The sequence below is a fragment of the Lissotriton helveticus genome, chromosome 8 (genome assembly GCF_964261635.1).
Source record: "Lissotriton helveticus chromosome 8, aLisHel1.1, whole genome shotgun sequence".
NCBI classification, from domain to species: domain Eukaryota; kingdom Metazoa; phylum Chordata; class Amphibia; order Caudata; family Salamandridae; genus Lissotriton; species Lissotriton helveticus.
The window spans coordinates 1,541,729,133-1,541,741,303 of NC_136069.1; the positions used below are offsets into that span (position 1 = coordinate 1,541,729,133).

General features: G+C 43.1%; 17 non-coding genes across 17 annotated transcripts; all 17 read left to right on the forward strand.

Moving 5' to 3' along the window:
• Nucleotides 1-847: 847 nt before the first annotated feature.
• On the forward strand, nt 848-930 carry TRNAL-UAG (transfer RNA leucine (anticodon UAG)). Its single transcript has one exon. It is a non-coding gene; the product is annotated as a tRNA-Leu (tRNA).
• A 632-nt stretch (nt 931-1,562) lies between these two features.
• Nucleotides 1,563-1,645, forward strand: TRNAL-CAG (transfer RNA leucine (anticodon CAG)). The gene has a single exon. It is a non-coding gene; the product is annotated as a tRNA-Leu (tRNA).
• Nucleotides 1,646-1,834: 189 nt separating this feature from the next.
• On the forward strand, nt 1,835-1,917 carry TRNAL-AAG (transfer RNA leucine (anticodon AAG)). Its single transcript has one exon. It is a non-coding gene; the product is annotated as a tRNA-Leu (tRNA).
• A 1,026-nt stretch (nt 1,918-2,943) lies between these two features.
• On the forward strand, nt 2,944-3,026 carry TRNAL-UAG (transfer RNA leucine (anticodon UAG)). The gene has a single exon. It is a non-coding gene; the product is annotated as a tRNA-Leu (tRNA).
• A 632-nt stretch (nt 3,027-3,658) lies between these two features.
• On the forward strand, nt 3,659-3,741 carry TRNAL-CAG (transfer RNA leucine (anticodon CAG)). Its single transcript has one exon. It is a non-coding gene; the product is annotated as a tRNA-Leu (tRNA).
• A 189-nt stretch (nt 3,742-3,930) lies between these two features.
• On the forward strand, nt 3,931-4,013 carry TRNAL-AAG (transfer RNA leucine (anticodon AAG)). Its single transcript has one exon. It is a non-coding gene; the product is annotated as a tRNA-Leu (tRNA).
• A 1,026-nt stretch (nt 4,014-5,039) lies between these two features.
• TRNAL-UAG (transfer RNA leucine (anticodon UAG)) lies at nt 5,040-5,122 on the forward strand. The gene has a single exon. It is a non-coding gene; the product is annotated as a tRNA-Leu (tRNA).
• Nucleotides 5,123-5,754: 632 nt separating this feature from the next.
• Nucleotides 5,755-5,837, forward strand: TRNAL-CAG (transfer RNA leucine (anticodon CAG)). Its single transcript has one exon. It is a non-coding gene; the product is annotated as a tRNA-Leu (tRNA).
• Nucleotides 5,838-6,026: 189 nt separating this feature from the next.
• Nucleotides 6,027-6,109, forward strand: TRNAL-AAG (transfer RNA leucine (anticodon AAG)). Its single transcript has one exon. It is a non-coding gene; the product is annotated as a tRNA-Leu (tRNA).
• Nucleotides 6,110-7,135: 1,026 nt separating this feature from the next.
• On the forward strand, nt 7,136-7,218 carry TRNAL-UAG (transfer RNA leucine (anticodon UAG)). Its single transcript has one exon. It is a non-coding gene; the product is annotated as a tRNA-Leu (tRNA).
• A 632-nt stretch (nt 7,219-7,850) lies between these two features.
• On the forward strand, nt 7,851-7,933 carry TRNAL-CAG (transfer RNA leucine (anticodon CAG)). Its single transcript has one exon. It is a non-coding gene; the product is annotated as a tRNA-Leu (tRNA).
• Nucleotides 7,934-8,122: 189 nt separating this feature from the next.
• TRNAF-AAA (transfer RNA phenylalanine (anticodon AAA)) lies at nt 8,123-8,205 on the forward strand. The gene has a single exon. It is a non-coding gene; the product is annotated as a tRNA-Phe (tRNA).
• A 1,026-nt stretch (nt 8,206-9,231) lies between these two features.
• On the forward strand, nt 9,232-9,314 carry TRNAL-UAG (transfer RNA leucine (anticodon UAG)). Its single transcript has one exon. It is a non-coding gene; the product is annotated as a tRNA-Leu (tRNA).
• A 632-nt stretch (nt 9,315-9,946) lies between these two features.
• On the forward strand, nt 9,947-10,029 carry TRNAL-CAG (transfer RNA leucine (anticodon CAG)). The gene has a single exon. It is a non-coding gene; the product is annotated as a tRNA-Leu (tRNA).
• A 190-nt stretch (nt 10,030-10,219) lies between these two features.
• TRNAL-AAG (transfer RNA leucine (anticodon AAG)) lies at nt 10,220-10,302 on the forward strand. The gene has a single exon. It is a non-coding gene; the product is annotated as a tRNA-Leu (tRNA).
• A 1,026-nt stretch (nt 10,303-11,328) lies between these two features.
• Nucleotides 11,329-11,411, forward strand: TRNAL-UAG (transfer RNA leucine (anticodon UAG)). Its single transcript has one exon. It is a non-coding gene; the product is annotated as a tRNA-Leu (tRNA).
• A 632-nt stretch (nt 11,412-12,043) lies between these two features.
• TRNAL-CAG (transfer RNA leucine (anticodon CAG)) lies at nt 12,044-12,126 on the forward strand. The gene has a single exon. It is a non-coding gene; the product is annotated as a tRNA-Leu (tRNA).
• The last annotated feature ends 45 nt before the right edge of the window (nt 12,127-12,171 follow it).

A 12,171-nucleotide genomic window follows, 5' to 3' on the forward strand; every position in this document is an offset into this window, starting at 1 on the left:
GGGGTGCCTAAAAAATCCCTTTTATTGAAGAAATGGCTTACATTCAGTCTTGTGATATTTTTGGTTTCCAATAAGTAGATTTTTAATTTTATGTAACCTCATTTTCTAATGATCCATTCAAGAGATGTTTCCACTATGAAATGAAGAGCAAGGGGAAAGAGCACAAATGATAGAGCCAGTGAGTGAGATGGGGTGTTGAGGAAGGAGAGAATGAAACAAAGACAGAGTGAGTGAACGGCAGGTAGGCATAGAAGAGGAGACTAGAAGAGAAGGTGACTTGCTTTTCCCTGCTCTTAACCTCCCACCCATCTCAAACCAATCACAAACATACCTTCTATTCAACGTTGGTATGCAGAACTTCACTCCTCAGCCAGTGAGGGTGAGTCCCAAGCCAGGGGCTAGAGAGCAAAAGAATGGATGTGCTCAGACGTTCCTTGCTAGGGACAGTTGATCTGAAACAAGGCCTGCTCTCTTGTTTCCAGCAAGGAACTAGAAATTCTGCATGAATCTGCAAGGCACATTGACAGCATAAATTTGCATAAACTGCCCCACCTTCTGCCTTCCTACTTCCTGAGCATTAGTTGTTTGTGTATAAAGAGAGAGGTCGCAGGCAAGGTAATTTTGTGAGTAGGATACAGAACCCTAAATAGCTGGTGAGAGGTATAAGTTATTCTAAAAGCATAAAAACAGTACACCTGTGAAATGAAATGCTTTCATATGTGATCTTCTGTGTTTATTGTCCTGTGCAAAAAGTTGCACCTTGTGTTTGAAGGTTGAAATTATTTCAAGCTTGCATGGACGCAGAAATTTCTGAGTGACTTTTATACATTTCTTAGGACTCTTCACTGTCAGGATGGCCGAGTGGTCTAAGGTGCTGTGTTTAGGCCGCAGTCTCCTCTGGAGGCGTGGGTTCGAATCCCACTTCTGACATGACTTTTGGAGATATAATCTTCTTCATCAGGATACCATCTGATGGAAGTTGCATCTGTTCGTCTTCACCTGGGACGTTATTCCGTCCTCGTCTAGTCAAGAGAGCTTGGGTTTCTCATATATTTCTGTTGTACAAAGTCTTGCTGATAAAGTGCAATCCTTACCAAATGAGCTTAGGACCCATGTAAGAGCTCATCTAGAAGAGTCATGCTCTTGTATTCCCTGGCCAGACAGGCCATGCAAATTTGGAAGAATGCCAAGCACCTGGTAGACAGCTGTACGCCGGCACACTTACAGCAATGTCCTCAGGGCTGTGATCAGGGGCTGCTTAGATTTGCGTATTCCACCCTATGTTGTGACATTGAGCTCCCTTGTTGAATTTGCTTTAGTCAGCCAAGATGTGGCTGTTGACTCAATTTCAAAGCAGCTTTGGGCCGTTCAAGTGGCTGGTGAATAGCACTTTCTCTTTATACGCTTTAAAGGTCTAAAGAGTTCTTCATAGGTACTGCTCTGTATGGATTGTTCAAAGATCTGTTGGAAATGCTTATAATGGGATAAATAAATTGAGGGCATGCCTTTTCGGTACCAAACTTGCATGGCTGTCTGGCTTGTGGAAGGTGCTGCAAATGCAAGTCAGGATGGCCGAGTGGTCTAAGGCGCTGCGTTCAGGTCGCAGTCTCTTCTGGAGGCGTTGGTTCAAATCCCACTTCTGACAAACCTGTGTTTAATCTTCTTTTTTCTTGAGGGAGAAAATCAGATCATTTCCCTCACATGGGCTTATATGGTTGTCTTTTTGGAAAAGTGCAGTGAGTTTTTTTCTTGCTATAGCCACTTATGGCCTAAGATGTGTGTTGTTTTTTTTCACACTATCTTTCTCACTATGTAGATAGACAAGCAACATGTGGTCAGGATGGCCGAGTGGTCTAAGGCGCTGCGTTAAGGCCACAGTCTCTCCTGGAGGCGTGGGTTCGAATCCCACTTCTGACAAACCTTTAAGTCCATTTTGTCACTGCGTTCCTTCAGAATCTCAGCTAAAAATTGGCAGTGCATATAATATCTGAATAAGTACCAAACTTCAGTTTCAACTGCAAATGAATTTGCCCAATTCTGTCTTCAAGCTCGTATAATATTCTTCTAGCACTAGTGGTGTTTTATGTGTTTTTTGGGGGGTGCCTAAAAAATCCCTTTTATTGAAGAAATGGCTTACATTCAGTCTTGTGATATTTTTGGTTTCCAATAAGTAGATTTTTAATTTTATGTAACCTCATTTTCTAATGATCCATTCAAGAGATGTTTCCACTATGAAATGAAGAGCAAGGGGAAAGAGCACAAATGATAGAGCCAGTGAGTGAGATGGGGTGTTGAGGAAGGAGAGAATGAAACAAAGACAGAGTGAGTGAACGGCAGGTAGGCATAGAAGAGGAGACTAGAAGAGAAGGTGACTTGCTTTTCCCTGCTCTTGACCTCCCACCCATCTCAAACCAATCACAAACATACCTTCTATTCAACGTTGGTATGCAGAACTTCACTCCTCAGCCAGTGAGGGTGAGTCCCAAGCCAGGGGCTAGAGAGCAAAAGAATGGATGTGCTCAGACGTTCCTTGCTAGGGACAGTTGATCTGAAACAAGGCCTGCTCTCTTGTTTCCAGCAAGGAACTAGAAATTCTGCATGAATCTGCAAGGCACATTGACAGCATAAATTTGCATAAACTGCCCCACCTTCTGCCTTCCTACTTCCTGAGCAGTAGTTGTTTGTGTATAAAGAGAGAGGTCGCAGGCAAGGTAATTTTGTGAGTAGGATACAGAACCCTAAATAGCTGGTGAGAGGTATAAGTTATTCTAAAAGCATAAAAACAGTACACCTGTGAAATGAAATGCTTTCATATGTGATCTTCTGTGTTTATTGTCCTGTGCAAAAAGTTGCACCTTGTGTTTGAAGGTTGAAATTATTTCAAGCTTGCATGGACGCAGAAATTTCTGAGTGACTTTTATACATTTCTTAGGACTCTTCACTGTCAGGATGGCCGAGTGGTCTAAGGCGCTGTGTTTAGGCCGCAGTCTCCTCTGGAGGCGTGGGTTCGAATCCCACTTCTGACATGACTTTTGGAGATATAATCTTCTTCATCAGGATACCATCTGATGGAAGTTGCATCTGTTCGTCTTCACCTGGGACGTTATTCCGTCCTCGTCTAGTCAAGAGAGCTTGGGTTTCTCATATATTTCTGTTGTACAAAGTCTTGCTGATAAAGTGCAATCCTTACCAAATGAGCTTAGGACCCATGTAAGAGCTCATCTAGAAGAGTCATGCTCTTGTATTCCCTGGCCAGACAGGCCATGCAAATTTGGAAGAATGCCAAGCACCTGGTAGACAGCTGTACGCCAGCACACTTACAGCAATGTCCTCAGGGCTGTGATCAGGGGCTGCTTAGATTTGCGTATTCCACCCTATGTTGTGACATTGAGCTCCCTTGTTGAATTTGCTTTAGTCAGCCAAGATGTGGCTGTTGACTCAATTTCAAAGCAGCTTTGGGCCGTTCAAGTGGCTGGTGAATAGCACTTTCTCTTTGTACGCTTTAAAGGTCTAAAGAGTTCTTCATAGGTACTGCTCTGTATGGATTGTTCAAAGATCTGTTGGAAATGCTTATAATGGGATAAATAAATTGAGGGCATGCCTTTTCGGTACCAAACTTGCATGGCTGTCTGGCTTGTGGAAGGTGCTGCAAATGCAAGTCAGGATGGCCGAGTGGTCTAAGGCGCTGCGTTCAGGTCGCAGTCTCTTCTGGAGGCGTTGGTTCAAATCCCACTTCTGACAAACCTGTGTTTAATCTTCTTTTTTCTTGAGGGAGAAAATCAGATCATTTCCCTCACATGGGCTTATATGGTTGTCTTTTTGGAAAAGTGCAGTGAGTTTTTTTCTTGCTATAGCCACTTATGGCCTAAGATGTGTGTTGTTTTTTTTCACACTATCTTTCTCACTATGTAGATAGACAAGCAACATGTGGTCAGGATGGCCGAGTGGTCTAAGGCGCTGCGTTAAGGCCACAGTCTCTCCTGGAGGCGTGGGTTCGAATCCCACTTCTGACAAACCTTTAAGTCCATTTTGTCACTGCGTTCCTTCAGAATCTCAGCTAAAAATTGGCAGTGCATATAATATCTGAATAAGTACCAAACTTCAGTTTCAACTGCAAATGAATTTGCCCAATTCTGTCTTCAAGCTCGTATAATATTCTTCTAGCACTAGTGGTGTTTTATGTGTTTTTTGGGGGGTGCCTAAAAAATCCCTTTTATTGAAGAAATGGCTTACATTCAGTCTTGTGATATTTTTGGTTTCCAATAAGTAGATTTTTAATTTTATGTAACCTCATTTTCTAATGATCCATTCAAGAGATGTTCCCACTATGAAATGAAGAGCAAGGGGAAAGAGCACAAATGATAGAGCCAGTGAGTGAGATGGGGTGTTGAGCAAGGAGAGAATGAAACAAAGACAGAGTGAGTGAACGGCAGGTAGGCATAGAAGAGGAGACTAGAAGTGAAGGTGACTTGCTTTTCCCTGCTCTTGACCTCCCACCCATCTCAAACCAATCACAAACATACCTTCTATGCAACGTTGGTATGCAGAACTTCACTCCTCAGCCAGTGAGGGTGAGTCCCAAGCCAGGGGCTAGAGAGCAAAAGAATGGATGTGCTCAGACGTTCCTTGCTAGGGACAGTTGATCTGAAACAAGGCCTGCTCTCTTGTTTCCAGCAAGGAACTAGAAATTCTGCATGAATCTGCAAGGCACATTGACAGCATAAATTTGCATAAACTGCCCCACCTTCTGCCTTCCTACTTCCTGAGCAGTAGTTGTTTGTGTATAAAGAGAGAGGTCGCAGGCAAGGTAATTTTGTGAGTAGGATACAGAACCCTAAATAGCTGGTGAGAGGTATAAGTTATTCTAAAAGCATAAAAACAGTACACCTGTGAAATGAAATGCTTTCATATGTGATCTTCTGTGTTTATTGTCCTGTGCAAAAAGTTGCACCTTGTGTTTGAAGGTTGAAATTATTTCAAGCTTGCATGGACGCAGAAATTTCTGAGTGACTTTTATACATTTCTTAGGACTCTTCACTGTCAGGATGGCCGAGTGGTCTAAGGCGCTGTGTTTAGGCCGCAGTCTCCTCTGGAGGCGTGGGTTCGAATCCCACTTCTGACATGACTTTTGGAGATATAATCTTCTTCATCAGGATACCATCTGATGGAAGTTGCATCTGTTCGTCTTCACCTGGGACGTTATTCCGTCCTCGTCTAGTCAAGAGAGCTTGGGTTTCTCATATATTTCTGTTGTACAAAGTCTTGCTGATAAAGTGCAATCCTTACCAAATGAGCTTAGGACCCATGTAAGAGCTCATCTAGAAGAGTCATGCTCTTGTATTCCCTGGCCAGACAGGCCATGCAAATTTGGAAGAATGCCAAGCACCTGGTAGACATCTGTACGCCAGCACACTTACAGCAATGTCCTCAGGGCTGTGATCAGGGGCTGCTTAGATTTGCGTATTCCACCCTATGTTGTGACATTGAGCTCCCTTGTTGAATTTGCTTTAGTCAGCCAAGATGTGGCTGTTGACTCAATTTCAAAGCAGCTTTGGGCCGTTCAAGTGGCTGGTGAATAGCACTTTCTCTTTGTACGCTTTAAAGGTCTAAAGAGTTCTTCATAGGTACTGCTCTGTATGGATTGTTCAAAGATCTGTTGGAAATGCTTATAATGGGATAAATAAATTGAGGGCATGCCTTTTCGGTACCAAACTTGCATGGCTGTCTGGCTTGTGGAAGGTGCTGCAAATGCAAGTCAGGATGGCCGAGTGGTCTAAGGCGCTGCGTTCAGGTCGCAGTCTCTTCTGGAGGCGTGGGTTCAAATACCACTTCTGACAAACCTGTGTTTAATCTTCTTTTTTCTTGAGGGAGAAAATCAGATCATTTCCCTCACATGGGCTTATATGGTTGTCTTTTTGGAAAAGTGCAGTGAGTTTTTTTCTTGCTATAGCCACTTATGGCCTAAGATGTGTGTTTTTTTTGTTCACACTATCTTTCTCACTATGTAGATGGACAAGCAATATGTGGTCAGAATGGCCGAGTGGTCTAAGGCGCTGCGTTAAGGCAGCAGTCTCTCCTGGAGGCGTGGGTTCGAATCCCACTTCTGACAAAACTTTAAGTCCATTTTGTCACTGCGTTCCTTCAGAATCTCAGCTAAAAATTGGCAGTGCATATAATATCTGAATAAGTACCAAACTTCAGTTTCAACTGCAAATGAATTTGCCCAATTCTGTCTTCAAGCTCGTATAATATTCTTCTAGCACTAGTGGTGTTTTATGTGTTTTTTGGGGGGTGCCTAAAAAATCCCTTTTATTGAAGAAATGGCTTACATTCAGTCTTGTGATATTTTTGGTTTCCAATAAGTAGATTTTTAATTTTATGTAACCTCATTTTCTAATGATCCATTCAAGAGATGTTTCCACTATGAAATGAAGAGCAAGGGGAAAGAGCACAAATGATAGAGCCAGTGAGTGAGATGGGGTGTTGAGGAAGGAGAGAATGAAACAAAGACAGAGTGAGTGAACGGCAGGTAGGCACAGAAGAGGAGACTAGAAGTGAAGGTGACTTGCTTTTCCCTGCTCTTGACCTCCCACCCATCTCAAACCAATCACAAACATACCTTCTATGCAACGTTGGTATGCAGAACTTCACTCCTCAGCCAGTGAGGGTGAGTCCCAAGCCAGGGGCTAGAGAGCAAAAGAATGGATGTGCTCAGACGTTCCTTGCTAGGGACAGTTGATCTGAAACAAGGCCTGCTCTCTTGTTTCCAGCAAGGATCTAGAAATTCTGCATGAATCTGCAAGGCACATTGACAGCATAAATTTGCATAAACTGCCCCACCTTCTGCCTTCCTACTTCCTGAGCAATAGTTGTTTGTGTATAAAGAGAGAGGTCGCAGGCAAGATAATTTTGTGAGTAGGATACAGAACCCTAAATAGCTGGTGAGAGGTATAAGTTATTCTAAAAGCATAAAAACAGTACACCTGTGAAATGAAATGCTTTCATATGTGATCTTCTGTGTTTATTGTCCTGTGCAAAAAGTTGCACCTTGTGTTTGAAGGTTGAAATTATTTCAAGCTTGCATGGACGCAGAAATTTCTGAGTGACTTTTATACATTTCTTAGGACTCTTCACTGTCAGGATGGCCGAGTGGTCTAAGGCGCTGTGTTTAGGCTGCAGTCTCCTCTGGAGGCGTGGGTTCGAATCCCACTTCTGAAATGACTTTTGGAGATATAATCTTCTTCATCAGGATAACATCTGATGGAAGTTGCATCTCTTCGTCTTCACCTGGGACGTTATTCCGTCCTCGTCTAGTCAAGAGAGCTTGGGTTTCTCATATATTTCTGTTTTACAAAGTCTTGCTGATAAAGTGCAATCCTTACCAAATGAGCTTAGGACCCATGTAAGAGCTCATCTAGAAGAGTCATGCTCTTGTATTCCCTGGCCAGACAGGCCATGCAAATTTGGAAGAATGCCAAGCACCTGGTAGACAGCTGTACTCCAGCACACTTACAGCAATGTCCTCAGGGCTGTGATCAGGGGCTGCTTAGATGTGTGTATTCCACCCTATGTTGTGACATTGAGCTCCCTTGTTGAATTTGCTTTAGTCAGCCAAGATGTGGCGGTTGACTCAATTTCAAAGCAGCTTTGGGCCGTTCAAGTGGCTGGTGAATAGCACTTTCTCTTTGTACTCATTAAAGGTCTAAAGAGTTCTTCATAGGTACTGCTCTGTATGGATTGTTCAAAGATCTGTTGGAAATGCTTATAATGGGATAAATAAATTGAGGGCATGCCTTTTCGGTACCAAACTTGCATGGCTGTCTGGCTTGTGGAAGGTGCTGAAAATGCAAGTCAGGATGGCCGAGTGGTCTAAGGCGCTGCGTTCAGGTCGCAGTCTCTCCTGGAGGCGTGGGTTCAAATCCCACTTCTGACAAACATGTGTTTAATCTTCTTTTTTCTTGAGGGAGAAAATCAGATCATTTCCCTCACATGGGCTTATATGGTTGTCTTTTTGGAAAAGTGCAGTGAGTTTTTTTCTTGCTATAGCCACTCATGGCCTAAGATGTGTGTTTTTTTTGTTCACACTATCTTTCTCACTATGTAGATGAACAAGCAACTTGTGGTCAGTATGGCCGAGTGGTCTAAGGCACTGCATTAAAGCCGCAGTCTCTCCTGGAGGCGTGGGTTTGAATCCCACTTCTGACAAAACTTTGCGTCCATTTTGTCTCTGCGTTCCTTCAGAATCTCAGCTAAAAATTGGCAGTGCATATAATATCTGAATAAGTACCAAACTTCAGTTTCAACTGCAAATGAATTTGCCCAATTATGTCTTCAAGCTCGTATAATATTCTTCTAGCACTAGTGGTGTTTTATGTGTTTTTTGGGGGGTGCCTAAAAAATCCCTTTTATTGAAGAAATGGCTTACATTCAGTCTTGTGATATTTTTGGTTTCCAATAAGTACATTTTTAATTTTATGTAACCTCATTTTCTAATGATCCATTCAAGAGATGTTTCCACTATGAAATGAAGAGCAAGGGGAAAGAGCACAAATGATAGAGCCAGTGAGTGAGATGGGGTGTTGAGGAAGGAGAGAATGAAACAAAGACAGAGTGAGTGAACGGCAGGTAGGCATAGAAGAGGAGACTAGAAGGGAAGGTAACTTGCTTTTCCCTGCTCTTGACCTCCCACCCATCTCAAACCAATCACACACATACCTTCTATTCAACGTTGGTATGCAGAACTTCACTCCTCAGCCAGTGAGGGTGAGTCCCAAGCCAGGGGCTAGAGAGCAAAAGAATGGATGTGCTCAGACGTTCCTTGCTAGGGACAGTTGATCTGAAACAAGGCCTGCTCTCTTGTTTCCAGCAAGGAACTAGAAATTCTGCATGAATCTGCAAGGCACATTGACAGCATAAATTTGCATAAACTGCCCCACCTTCTGCCTTCCTACTTCCTGAGCAGTAGTTGTTTGTGTATAAAGAGAGAGGTCGCAGGCAAGGTAATTTTGTGAGTAGGATACAGAACCCTAAATAGCTGGTGAGAGGTATAAGTTATTCTAAAAGCATAAAAACAGTACACCTGTGAAATGAAATGCTTTCATATGTGATCTTCTGTGTTTATTGTCCTGTGCAAAAAGTTGCACCTTGTGTTTGAAGGTTGAAATTATTTCAAGCTTGCATGGACGCAGAAATTTCTGAGTGACTTTTATACATTTCTTAGGACTCTCCACTGTCAGGATGGCCGAGTGGTCTAAGGCGCTGTGTTTAGGCCGCAGTCTCCTCTGGAGGTGTGGGTTCGAATCCCACTTCTGACATGACTTTTGGAGATATAATCTTCTTCATCAGGATAACATCTGATGGAAGTTGCATCTGTTCGTCTTCACCTGGGACGTTATTCCGTCCTCGTCTAGTCAAGAGAGCTTGGGTTTCTCATATATTTCTGTTGTACAAAGTCTTGCTGATAAAGTGCAATCCTTACCAAATGAGCTTAGGACCCATGTAAGAGCTCATCTAGAAGAGTCATGCTCTTGTATTCCCTGGCCAGACAGGCCATGCAAATTTGGAAGAATGCCAAGCACCTGGTAGACAGCTGTACTCCAGCACACTTACAGCAATGTCCTCAGGGCTGTGATCAGGGGCTGCTTAGATTTGTGTATTCCACCCTATGTTGTGACATTGAGCTCCCTTGTTGAATTTGCTTTAGTCAGCCAAGATGTGGCTGTTGACTCAATTTCAAAGCAGCTTTGGGCCGTTCAAGTGGCTGGTGAATAGCACTTTCTCTTTGTACTCATTAAAGGTCTAAAGAGTTCTTCATAGGTACTGCTCTGTATGGATTGTTCAAAGATCTGTTGGAAATGCTTATAATGGGATAAATAAATTGAGGGCATGCCTTTTCGGTACCAAACTTGCATGGCTGTCTGGCTTGTGGAAGGTGCTGCAATTGCAAGTCAGGATGGCCGAGTGGTCTAAGGCGCTGCGTTCAGGTCGCAGTCTCTTCTGGAGGCGTGGGTTCAAATACCACTTCTGACAAACCTGTGTTTAATCTTCTTTTTTCTAGAGGGAGAAAATCAGATCATTTCCCTCACATGGGCTTATATGGTTGTCTTTTTGGAAAAGTGCAGGGAGTTTTTTTTCTTGCTATAGCCACTCATGGCCTAAGATGTGTGTTTTTTTTGTTCACACTATCTTTCTCACTATGTAGATGAACAAGCAACAAGTGGTCAGGATGGCCGAGTGGTCTAAGGCGCTGCGTTAAGGCCGCAGTCTCTCCTGGAGGCGTGGGTTCGAATCCCACTTCTGACAAAACTTTAAGTCCATTTTGTCTCTGCGTTCCTTCAGAATCTCAGCTAAAAATTGGCAGTGCATATAATATCTGAATAAGTACCAAACTTCAGTTTCAACTGCAAATGAATTTGCCCAATTCTGTCTTCAAGCTCGTATAATATTCTTCTAGCACTAGTGGTGTTTTATGTGTTTTTTGGGGGGTGCCTAAAATATCCCTTTTATTGAAGAAATGGCTTACATTCAGTCTTGTGATATTTTTGGTTTCCAATAAGTAGATTTTTAATTTTATGTAACCTCATTTTCTAATGATCCATTCAAGAGATGTTTCCACTATGAAATGAAGAGCAAGGGGAAAGAGCACAAATGATAGAGCCAGTGAGTGAGATGGGGTGTTGAGGAAGGAGAGAATGAAACAAAGACAGAGTGAGTGAACGGCAGGTAGGCATAGAAGAGGAGACTAGAAGTGAAGGTGACTTGCTTTTCCCTGCTCTTGACCTCCCACCCATCTCAAACCAATCACAAACATACCTTCTATTCAACGTTGGAATGCAGAACTTCACTCCTCAGCCAGTGAGGGTGAGTCCCAAGCCAGGGGCTAGAGAGCAAAAGAATGGATGTGCTCAGACGTTCCTTGCTAGGGACAGTTGATCTGAAACAAGGCCTGCTCTCTTGTTTCCAGCAAGGATCTAGAAATTCTGCATGAATCTGCAAGGCACATTGACAGCATAAATTTGCATAAACTGCCCCACCTTCTGCCTTCCTACTTCCTGAGCAGTAGTTGTTTGTGTATAAAGAGAGAGGTCGCAGGCAAGGTAATTTTGTGAGTAGGATACAGAACCCTAAATAGCTGGTGAGAGGTATAAGTTATTCTAAAAGCATAAAAACAGTACACCTGTGAAATGAAATGCTTTCATATGTGATCTTCTGTGTTTATTGTCCTGTGCAAAAAGTTGCACCTTGTGTTTGAAGGTTGAAATTATTTCAAACTTGCATGGACGCAGAAATTTCTGAGTGACTTTTATACATTTCTTAGGACTCTCTACTGTCAGGATGGCCGAGTGGTCTAAGGCGCTGTGTTTAGGCCGCAGTCTCCTCTGGAGGCGTGGGTTCGAATCCCACTTCTGACATGACTTTTGGAGATATAATCTTCTTCATCAGGATAACATCTGATGGAAGTTGCATCTGTTCGTCTTCACCTGGGACGTTATTCCGTCCTCGTCTAGTCAAGAGAGCTTGGGTTTCTCATATATTTCTGTTGTACAAAGTCTTGCTGATAAAGTGCAATCCTTACCAAATGAGCTTAGGACCCATGTAAGAGCTCATCTAGAAGAGTCACGCTCTTGTATTCCCTGGCCAGACAGGCCATGCAAATTTGGAAGAATGCCAAGCACCTGGTAGACAGCTGTACTCCAGCACACTTACAGCAATGTCCTCAGGGCTGTGATCAGGGGCTGCTTAGATTTGTGTATTCCACCCTATTTTGTGACATTGAGCTCCCTTGTTGAATTTGCTTTAGTCAGCCAAGATGTGGCTGTTGACTCAATTTCAAAGCAGCTTTGGGCCGTTCAAGTGGCTGGTGAATAGCACTTTCTCTTTGTACGCTTTAAAGGTCTAAAGAGTTCTTCATAGGTACTGCTCTGTATGGATTGTTCAAAGATCTGTTGGAAATGCTTATAATGGGATAAATAAATTGAGGGCATGCCTTTTCGGTACCAAACTTGCATGGCTGTCTGGCTTGTGGAAGGTGCTGAAAATGCAAGTCAGGATGGCCGAGTGGTCTAAGGCGCTGCGTTCAGGTCGCAGTCTCTTCTGGAGGCGTGGGTTCAAATCCCACTTCTGACAAACCTGTGGTTAATCTTTTTTTTTCTTGAGGGAGAAAATCAGATC